Raw genomic sequence first — 10930 nt, 5'->3', positions numbered from 1 at the left:
CAGTACTCCCTTGGTCTCTCATCAGCTGACCAACCAACCAAAAAAATCCTGCATATTTTGTGACATGCCCATTTTCACGGCCAGGAAAGACCGATTTTGTTTATGCTTTATAAAAGTGTTGCAGAATTTGTTTCCAGAAAAACATGATAAATACGTTATCAAAGCATTTCCGAAGAAATGTATTTTTATATTTCTTAAAACATTTGGGATGTCATCGTCAATATAGAAAACATAAGCATAAACAGAACTTACATTTATTTACACTAGTGATCTACATCTATTTAATCTCTCAGTGTAATGTAACTACATATCGACACCTGTGATACAAATAAGCTTGAGTGGGTCAGGTTGGAAAACCTGGTGAGTACATAGGGTTTTCAACCCACAATAATATAAATATTATGTTTAAACATCAAACAATCAACCCAATTACCTATCCCCGTTATCTTCTCTATTCTTAAGGATCTACCCTAAGAATCAGCTATTCCTCGTCCATTCATTTCTAAGGATTATCCTAAGGAATAGGCACAAAGTCCTTCGTTACCAGGGTTTAGGCACTAAGTCTGCATAGTCGCCAGGGTTTATCTTGTTTATTGACGGTATCGTTTTCGAGAGTCCACTCGCAATACATGTCAATGGGTTTTTAGAGTACACGGGTGAACACATCGTTCACAACACCTACAGGTTGCGAGCCTACTAGTGTTCCACTGGACTGTCTAGAATAGTCTGTGGTTGTCATTCATACTCTACTAGATGACGGGGCCATCATTTGGGTCATTGCTTGGGTCATCGCTTGGGTCATCGCTTAGGTCATCGCTTCTCACCATATTTTACCACTCATATATCATCGCTCATCATTCATCTCATCTTTCATCGCTCATCATTTATCTCATCTCTAATCTACTCATGTTTTACCCAACATATTTTGTAGATATAAAATACATATACAGTTTAAATCATTTAAAACATGTATAAAATCGTTCATCATGCATAGATAGCAAGTATACAGATAATATGCACACGTAGCACGTAATTTTTATAAAATACTTCATATATATGTGTAAGATGAAAGTAACTATGCACTCACTTGTCAAAGTGATGATTCCAAATTCGGGCAGCGCTTCGCTTCTAACAATTCTATTTTCCTTCGACGAAACCTAACATTATTATCGCTAAGTTTTAGTCTAAAATTTATTGCGACTAATTATTAGTCTAGATTCATCATTAAATCAAAGTCTACTTTCATGATCTATCAAGTAAGGAACAACCAGGTAGGATCATATCGGAGGTAGGGTTCGTTTGGTATACGAAGTATACTGTTTGGAAATCCCACTTTAAACACCTCACTAAATCAAAGCCTAGACATCATCCCCGTAAGTAGATCAATCAGCATAACGACTTGGAATCACTGATAAATCTTGTTTATAGGTTCATAATAACGATAATGAACTTAAACATAAGTTATACTTAAAGTAAGGTAAGCATAACTCACTTACCGGGGGTTTGGCTAGTTACCGGGCTCTGCAGGGGCAGAACTTCTGAGCCGAAAGCTCTACTTTTTGGAGCCGTCAGGCGCTCCGGGGCTTCCGCCTCGTGCTAGGGGGTTCCCTAGGCTTTTAGGAGGTTTAGGGCTTAGATAGAGGTTCTAATGAGAGAGAGAGAGAGAGAGATAGAGAAGTTGGAAGGTGTGAGGAAGAATGGAGGCCTCACCTATTATTTATAGGGGGATGGAGGGTCACTCACGTCGTGAGTTTTATGATGCTCACGTCGTGAGCCAGTTTGGGCTCCAAGTCTGAGCCTGGTGCTGACACGTGGCATCGCACATAGGGTGGAAATCAGCCGATTTTCAAAAATTCATAACTTTCGCATACGAGCTCCGTTTTCGACGTTCTTTATATCCACGCGTAGGTAAAAATATGATCTACACCTTTCATTTTGACTTCCTCGGCTAATTATCGACCGATCTTAAATTTAACAGTACGAGGAGATTATACTGTTAAATGTCCGCGTAAAATTCATAACTTCTACATACGGACTCCGTTTTCATCTATCGTTTTACCGTTGAGTTCCTATTAATGAGATCTTCAATTCTCAATTAGGTCGCGTAGGCCAAAAACTGCTCGATCTAAAATTCTAGTTTCGGGCTGTGCACTGCTAAGCCAAATCTTAGAAAATTCATAACTTCCTCATACGAAGTCAGATTTGGGCGTTCTTTTTGTGGACGCTCTCGGTTTAGCATATTCTACGACTTTCGTTTAGATTACTAAGGCCAAAAAGTCCTCTATCGTAAATTCACTATCTACGTTTCCCGGTGTCGTGCCGGTTTTGCCGCGAAAATTCGACGGGCCATAACCTCTTCGTTATAACTCGGATTTCGGCGTTCTTTATATGTAAGGAACCCTTGTGACATATTCTAAAACTTGGTTAAGATTACTCATTCTAAATAATCTTCCATCAAAAACTCATTTTTGATACTCATTGTCTCCAAATTGACTAGCCCGAATCTGTGGGCGTTACAATTATCTCCCCCTTAGGATGATTACGTCTCAGAATCATCAACGAAACAGGGCTTGTATAATGACTCCACACGTTATCTCTTCATCCTAGGTGATAAACGTAACTTCTATGTCCCCTTGAATTAACATCTAACTCTTGGACTTCTTTAACTGCAGGCGGTCCTCGATCTTGAATCCACCCTCTATCTCATGTTACAATTTCAATTATGACTTCCAAGTAACAATCTCGATCCTTATTGGAGACTCCTTCTTTTTCTTAACAAACTTAAGATAAGTTCTCTAATTACTACAATGGACTGATGTGTCGTATTCTAATGACCTATCATCGTGTGATGCAACGTTTAGACTCAGGTCTCTTAGAGTCAAATTCCAGAATGGAATATACCTTCCTTCATGTTCTAATGTGATATAATCACCTTTTAGCATGTAGCATTTCTAGCTACAAGTTTCTTACTTTAACAACGATCACAATCGCTTTGATTATCTTTCACTTCAATCTTCTGGCTTAAGTCGGATGCTACATCAAACTTGGTTCTCTGAACCACGTAACATACTCATCTTAGTCGGACTCGATATGATATGACCACTAGGGTCGGAATAACAACAATCTTCTTAATCATTACCGAAACGATGGTAACGACAGACATGAACAAAACAGAATCAATTTCTAGTTCCTTGGTAACCTTGTGACTTTCCCCGATCCAAGTGCGAGTCTTGTGCTTTCGGTAGTATAGGCATCTACTACCATTCACACCTACTCATACTTGTCCCAAGTATTGTCTCGCAGTTTTTCCAAGTTATTATCAAAAAAACAATTTTAACACATACAAATGTGTCCAAACAATCATATAATTTTCCCTAGACTCTACTAGGACTTCTTCCATGCGTATCTTCAATCATCAATTCTGCTTCAACTCGGTTGGTGATGGAAATGTCAGACGATGGGATAACTTCATGGATTACACCAAAAATCTTTCTTTTTGCTAATCGAAAGTGTAATTCACCCGTACTAGACGTATTATTTATTAGACGCATTCTAAAGGCAAGATATCACTCTTACGATATCTTCCGATAGGTATCATTCACTATCGTAAGCCTTCTCATTTCCTCCGTTTTGCTCATTCTGCTATGAGTCCTTATCATGACATTGTATCCACCAAAGCAGGCGTTCGGTGTATCGAGACGAGAATATAGATAGAGGGAGATTTAGACGCATATTCCTCCTTATTACTCCGAAAAGTTACATGCCAGTTCTAATACTGTATTTAAACGTTTAGAAATTTGAACACATAAAGTTTCCAAATCCGGTCGGCAACAGACCATAGATCCGATCAAACGATAACATAAAGCATCATAAATCATTTAGCACATAAAAGCATTTTAGGCATCTTCCCTAATTAAGCTAGTGTTTGTGTCTATTTAGGTGTACTTCCTAAAATATATTAGACACACTCCTCACGATCATCGTTTAGCATTCTAAGTGTAAGTCTAGAAATAAATCCTTATTCCTAGTTCGCTTAAACTAATGCTCTGATACCAACTATGACATCCCCATTTTCACGGCCAGAAAAGACCGATTTTGTTTATGCTTTATAAAAATCAGAGTACCTCTTTTAATAAAAGTGTTGCGGAATTTGTTCCCAGAAAAACATGATAAATACGTTATCAAAGCATTTCCGAAGAAATGTATTTTTATTCATTTTAAAACATTTGGGATGTCATCGTCAATACAGAAACATAAGCATAAATAGAACTTACATTTATTTACACTAGTGATCTACATCTCTTTAATCTCTCAGTGTAATGTAACTTCATATCGACACCTGTGATACAGATAAGCTTGAGTGGGTCAGGTTGGGAAACCTGGTGAGTACATAGGGTTTTCAACCCACAGTAATATAAATATTATGTTTAAACATCAAAATATCAACCCAATTACCCATCCTCATTATCTTCTCTATTCTTAAGGATCTACCCTAAGAATCAGCTATTCCTCGTCCATTCATTCCTAAGGAATAGGCACAAAGTCCACCGTCACCAGGCTTTAGGCACTAAGTCTGCATAGTCGTCAGGGTTTATCTCGTTTATTGACAGTATCGTTTTCGAGAGTCCACTCGCAATACATGTCAATGGGTTTTTAGAGTACACCGAGTGAACACATCGTTCACAACACCTACAGGTTGCGAGCCTACTAGTGTTCCACTGGACTGTCTAGAATAGTCTGTGGTTGTCATTCACACTCTACTAGATGACGGGGCCATCGCTTGGGTCATTGCTTGGGTGATCGCTTGGGTCATCGCTTAGGTCATCGCTTAGGTCATCGCTGGGCTCATCACTTAGGTCATCGCTTCTCAATATATTTTACCACTCATATATCATCGCTCATCATTCATCTCATCTTTCATCGCTCATCATTTATCTCATCTCTAATCTACCCATGTTTTACCCAACATATTTTGTAGATATAAAATACATATACAATTTAAATCATTTAAAACATGTATAAAATCGTTCATCATGCATAGATAGCAAGTATACAGATAATATGCACACGTAGCACGTAATTTTTATAAAATACTTCATATCTATGTGTAAAATGAAAGTAACTATGCTCTCACTTGTCAAAGTGATGATTCCAAATTCGGGCAGCGCTTCGCTTCCAACGATTCTATTTTCCTTCGACGAAACCTAACATTATTATCGCTAAGTTTTAGTCTAATCTTTATTGCGACTAATTATTAGTCTAGATTCATCATTAAATCAAATTCTACTTTCATGATCTATCAAGTAAGGAACAACCAGGTAGGATCATATCGGAGGTATTGTCCGTTTGGTATACGAAGTATACTGTTTGGAAATCCCACTTTAAACACTTCACTAAATCACAGCCTAGACATCATCCCCGTAAGTAGATCAATCGGTATAACGACTTGGAATCACTGATAAATCTTGTTTATAGGTTCATAATAACGATAATGAACTTAAACATAAGTTATACTTAAAGTAGGGTAAGCATAACTCACTTATCGGGGGTTTGGCTAGGAGCTGGGCTCTGCAGGGGCAGAACTTCTTAGCCGAAAGCTCTACTTTTTGGAGCCGTCAGGCGCTCCGGGGCTTCCGCCTCGTGCTAGGGGGTTCCCTAGGCTTTTTTTTTGGGGGGGGGGGGGGTTAGGGCTTAGAGAGAGGTTCTAGAGAGAGAGAGAGAGAGAGAGAGAGAGAGAGAAGTTGGAAGGTGTGAGGAAGAATGGAGGCCTCACCTATTATTTATAGGGGCTGGAGGGTCACTCACATCGTGATTTTTATGATGCTCACGTCATGAGCCAGCTTGGGCTCCAAGTCTGAGCCTGGTGCTGACACGTGGCATCGCACACAGGGTGGAAATCAGCCGATTTTCAAAAATTCATAACTTTCGCATACGAGCTCCGTTTTCGACGTTCTTTATATCCACGCGTAGGTAAAAATAAGATCTACAACTTTCATTTTGACTCTGTTGGCTAATTCTTGACTGATCTTAAATTTAACAGTACGAGGAGATTATATTGTTAAATGTCCGCGTAAAATTCATAACTTCTACATACGAACTCCGTTTTCATCTGTATTTTGACCGTTGAGTTCCTATTAATGAGATCTTCAATTCTCATTTAGGTCGCGTAGGCCCAAATCCACTCTATCTAAAATTCGAGTTTCGGGCTGTGCACTGATAAGCCAAATCTTAGAAAATTCATAACTTCCTCATACGAAGTCAGATTTGGGCGTTCTTTTTATGGACGCTCTCGGTTTAACATATTCTGTGACTTTCGTTTAGATTACTAAGGCCAAAAATTTCTCTATCTTAAATTCACTATTTACGTTTCCCGGTGCCATGTCGGTTTTGCCGCGAAACTTCGACGTGCCATAACTTCTTCGTTATAACTCGGATTTCGGCGTTCTTTATATGTACGGAACCCTTATGACATATTCTAAAACTTGGTTAAGATTACTCCTTCTAAATAACCTTCCATCAAAAACTCATTTTTGATGCTCATTGTCTCCAAATTGACTAGCCGAATCTGTGGGCGTTACATATTTCATACACTCATGCAGATCAAATCACACACACATCTGCTGAGAGATTTAATGGTGAGATATTTTTTAATCTTATTTTTAGAAGCCAAGAGTGATGGAGCTATAACCTGATGAACATAATGGAGAGGATGCCGACATGAAACCCAAATCAAGAATCGAGAGTACAGATTAGGGAATTTTGAGTATATTAAAAAATGGTCTGTGAGTTTAGTTGATTTTTTTTTCAGTTTTGGAGTGTCCATAACTTTGTGTGTGTCAAACTCCATATTTCACTTCAAAGTGTGTCCATAACCTTGATTTTTGACCCTGCAACATGAAGATAACCGTTTTTCATCTTATGCGTCTTTTTTCCAAATGAGCCTTTAAAGTTAAGAAAGTAGACAAACCATTGTATTACATATTACAGGGAGGGGATGAAATATAGAATGATAGAGGGTAAAAATGGCAATATAACAATATCCATAATAAGGGTGTGAGATAGAACAATAGAGGGTAATATGGTAATTTGTTGTTTTCAACATTCCATTGAATTTTTGTCTCCTATCAGGGTCTCTTGACGCCATTAACATGTGTTATTAACAAAGATTTAATGTAAAAATATGAAATTAGTCATTGCAAATAGGATTTCAACCTTCAAAACTTAAGAACCAAATTCGACTAATTCTCAAAATTCCTTAAAATCACATTACATATCAAAGTAAAACTGATAGTTTGAGATCATAAAGAACCAATTCACATGGAATGCAAAAAGAAAAAATAAAACAAATGCAATTTAACATGCAACTGATAAATTCAATATTATTTGAACCACAAAAGTTTATATTTAAAAATTCAAGCGTTAATATTATAAAACCCCATCTAATTAATGAATCATAATTCTTAATTTGAAGAAAAAACCAATAATTTTATCACAAAATTACATCAGAGTACTTCGTTGTTAGTTTCTTATTTTATCACATAAATATATTAAACCGTAATTATTAAAATCAAGATTTTAAGAAAGAAAGAGCGGATAAGAAAAGAAAATACTCTCTTTTGAGAAGCATCTATGTTACCTCCTTTGAGAAGCATCTTCCAATATAATTTTGGGGGTTTAAGCTGTTGCCACTATCCATGAAGCTCTGTGTAGGCTCTGTTGTAGATACTGAGTCAGTAGTATAAAAAGAAAATGAACCAAAAAGGTCGAATTTATAGAACTTGGTCAAGAGGACAGTGGCAAATGAGTCAAATATATCTCAAAAGCAAAACAAGTATCCAATCAACAAAAAAGTTAATCTAATAACAGTTAATACAACCTATTATATAAATAGGAAACCCTAACCCCCAAATCAACCCAATCAAAATTTTATGTACGAAATGAATAAAAATACATCTAAATTTTCATCAAATACATGGCATAAGTTTTTCTTATGAATCTATAAGATGAGAAACTTACAAGATCTTTGGTGTTGACAAATCTCTTTGTACGTATGCTCCAGGAAGAAAAATACAAGATAGATTGGAAAAATTGCTTACCTTAATATCGGTATCGAGAGTGAAAGAAAGACAGAATAATTGGTTACCTTCGACATCGAGTGAGAAAATAGGGAAGAAAGAAGGATGAGAGTAGTGGTAGTGGTGGTGGTTGCGTTAACTGGCGTTGAAGGTGGTCGTAGCAACTTCGATTAGGCTTCGATTCACGGTGGTGTTAATAAATTTCAATGCCAAGCATCTTCCAATGGATGCTAATGTTTGAACCAAATAGAAACACGGTGGGATAAATAGAAGAAGATAAAGAAATTTCAAAAAAATACCTCTCTCCTTAAATCACGAAGGTTCATTTTCAATAATCAAATTGAAGAGATGATGTTGCCCCGCTAGTGAAGTCGTCCAAGCAGATGATTTTGTCTGCTGCCCCGCTAGTGAAGTCGTCCAAGCAGATGATTTTGTCTACGTTTCTCCCCAAATCACAATATGATAAGTTTTGATTTAAAAAAATAAAATGAATCGCCCGCTCTTCCTAGGGCGGCGATGGGATCGAAAGTAGAAAACATGTCTCCATGTGTTTGATCGTTCTCCCTTTTAACTCCCATAGAAGTCGTAATCTTCTGGTTGAATGTGTGCGATTTTGAAGGTGGATTTTGACCTACAAAATCTTGATTGAGTGGAACAGGCAACAAACAGATTGTTGGGGTGTAGAGAGATAATCGACCAGATGATTGAGTATGTATGCAGTGGTGAACAATGATGGTGGTTGAGGCAGAGCGGCAATCGACGACGTAGCAGGAGGCCAAAGGCTGAGTTTTTTTTCAAGAGGATGTAATCACCTGTGGTAGAGGTCGACGACTAGGGTTCTAGAGAGACTCATGCCAGATCAGTGTGATGAGGGAGTGATTGGGAGCTTCTATTTGAATGTGTTTATATATAAACAATGAACAAAACTGCCGAGATATGGGGAAATGCTCAGATAAGATAATGAGCCAGGTCAAAACTCAAAACAATAACGCCTTGATAATAGGGGCGATAGGAATACTAATTCATTAGCCCCTTCTTGACTTTTTCAACTAATTGATCGAGTTCTTACTTATCCTTATATACTCAATGTTGACCGGATTAGATTTGAAAGCATAAAATCATTGTAAATGAAGCAATAAGGACTTGTACCTCTTAATTTTCAGCCTTTGATTAAATATGTATATTAAGGTATAATATATATATATATATATATATATATATATATATATATATATATATATATATATATATATATATAGAGAGAGAGAGAGAGAAAGATAGAGAGAGAGAGAGAGCTAGGTTCAAATGTTTCTAGCAACTATTGTGTGCATGTATGCACCAATGAGAATTTAGCAAATAATTAAATAATTTATTAAATAGATAAGGGTATAATAGTAATGTTAGCTAGTTTTAATTATAGTATATATTCAAAACATTTAATATCCCTTTAAACTAGGAAATCAGTTTTAAAACCCTACAAAATATCGACCTCTCATCTATTTCATCATCATCGACCGTATCATCACGCACAAACATCTCGCCACCTTCTTCAACTAGTCGTCTTCTTCATCTTTTTACATAGAACCTGTTACATTCCTTAATCCTTCGACCAAACCCAATCCTATTACTGATGTTCTTGCTAATTTTGGTTCTAAATATGAACCTTGTACTGTGCATCGGCGGTATCACGTGCAAAATCTTTACCAGCACCTTACCTGATGTCGATGCCTAATGTGGACGAGTGCAAAGGGACTGAAGGTCGTCAACTGTAGCGCTGATGGAGATCAAAATTGTATACGACATCCATTGAGAACATGTTCATTGAGAAATTGACAAGGGGGAGCCATTAGAAATCGAGCAATGTAGACTGAATGTAAAAAAAAATTAGGGTTTGTGCCTTTTTTGCGATGGAGACGTCCAGTGGCCAGAAATGTTTATCATCTTATTTCTCAATTGTAATAGTTAGAAGTTTGATTCAGGCTCCAAATATGACAATCGTTAGGTAACTCTTATCATCTATTTTCTTGAATTGTTATTTTGGTTCAAGCAAGTTTTGTACTTTTTTCTCAATTAGATTTTGATTCAATATACCTGGAGATGGAGGCTGAAGCTAAAGATTCTGAAGATGAAGCATAAGACATTTTAACTACAGTTGTATATTCTTGATAATACAAATTCATTAAGAATATTCAAAACCATTCTACAAGAATAGTTTATTCTGTAAGAATATTATTGTTGTATTCTGATAGAATTGTAGTTAATTATTTGTATGTTTAATGTGCAGTTGTTACAAGTGTATCACTACAAATTACTTGGCAATGAATTTCTGATAGAAATGGCTTGAAGAATGGCTTGAAGACCTGATGGGAAAGGCTTGAAGAATGAATTAAAGAATGATCACACTCATTGGTTAAGAATGTTGTTATTTTTTAAGAATTATACTTGTTATTCTTTCAGAATGTTTGTTATTATTCAATGAATCACAATCATACAATGTAATTATTTGGTATATTATTAGTTCAAATATCGATTTTGTGTATTCTTTCAGAATGTATTTACTAGTTTATGGTTGGCATTCTGTCATTCTGAGAGAATAAAATCGAAAAATATATTTACTAGTTTATGGTTAAAATTCTATCATTCTGACAGAATAAAATCAGATTTTTAATTTTAAATTAATTTAAAATATTCAGATTTTTAAAAATAAAAGAATTAATTATCCCTAAAAATCCGAAAATTGCCTTTTTTAATATAGGTTAATTGATTAAAATGCCCTTATGCTTAAATTTGTGTGATTATATGGTACATGTTATCATATTCTACTATCATAGACCCTCATATCATGACCTTTGATT

This window comes from Lactuca virosa, chromosome 8 (genome assembly GCF_052849685.1).
Source record: "Lactuca virosa cultivar CGN04683 chromosome 8, Lactuca_virosa_CGN04683_v6, whole genome shotgun sequence".
Lineage (NCBI taxonomy): Eukaryota > Viridiplantae > Streptophyta > Magnoliopsida > Asterales > Asteraceae > Lactuca > Lactuca virosa.
This window is presented reverse-complemented; position numbering follows the sequence as displayed.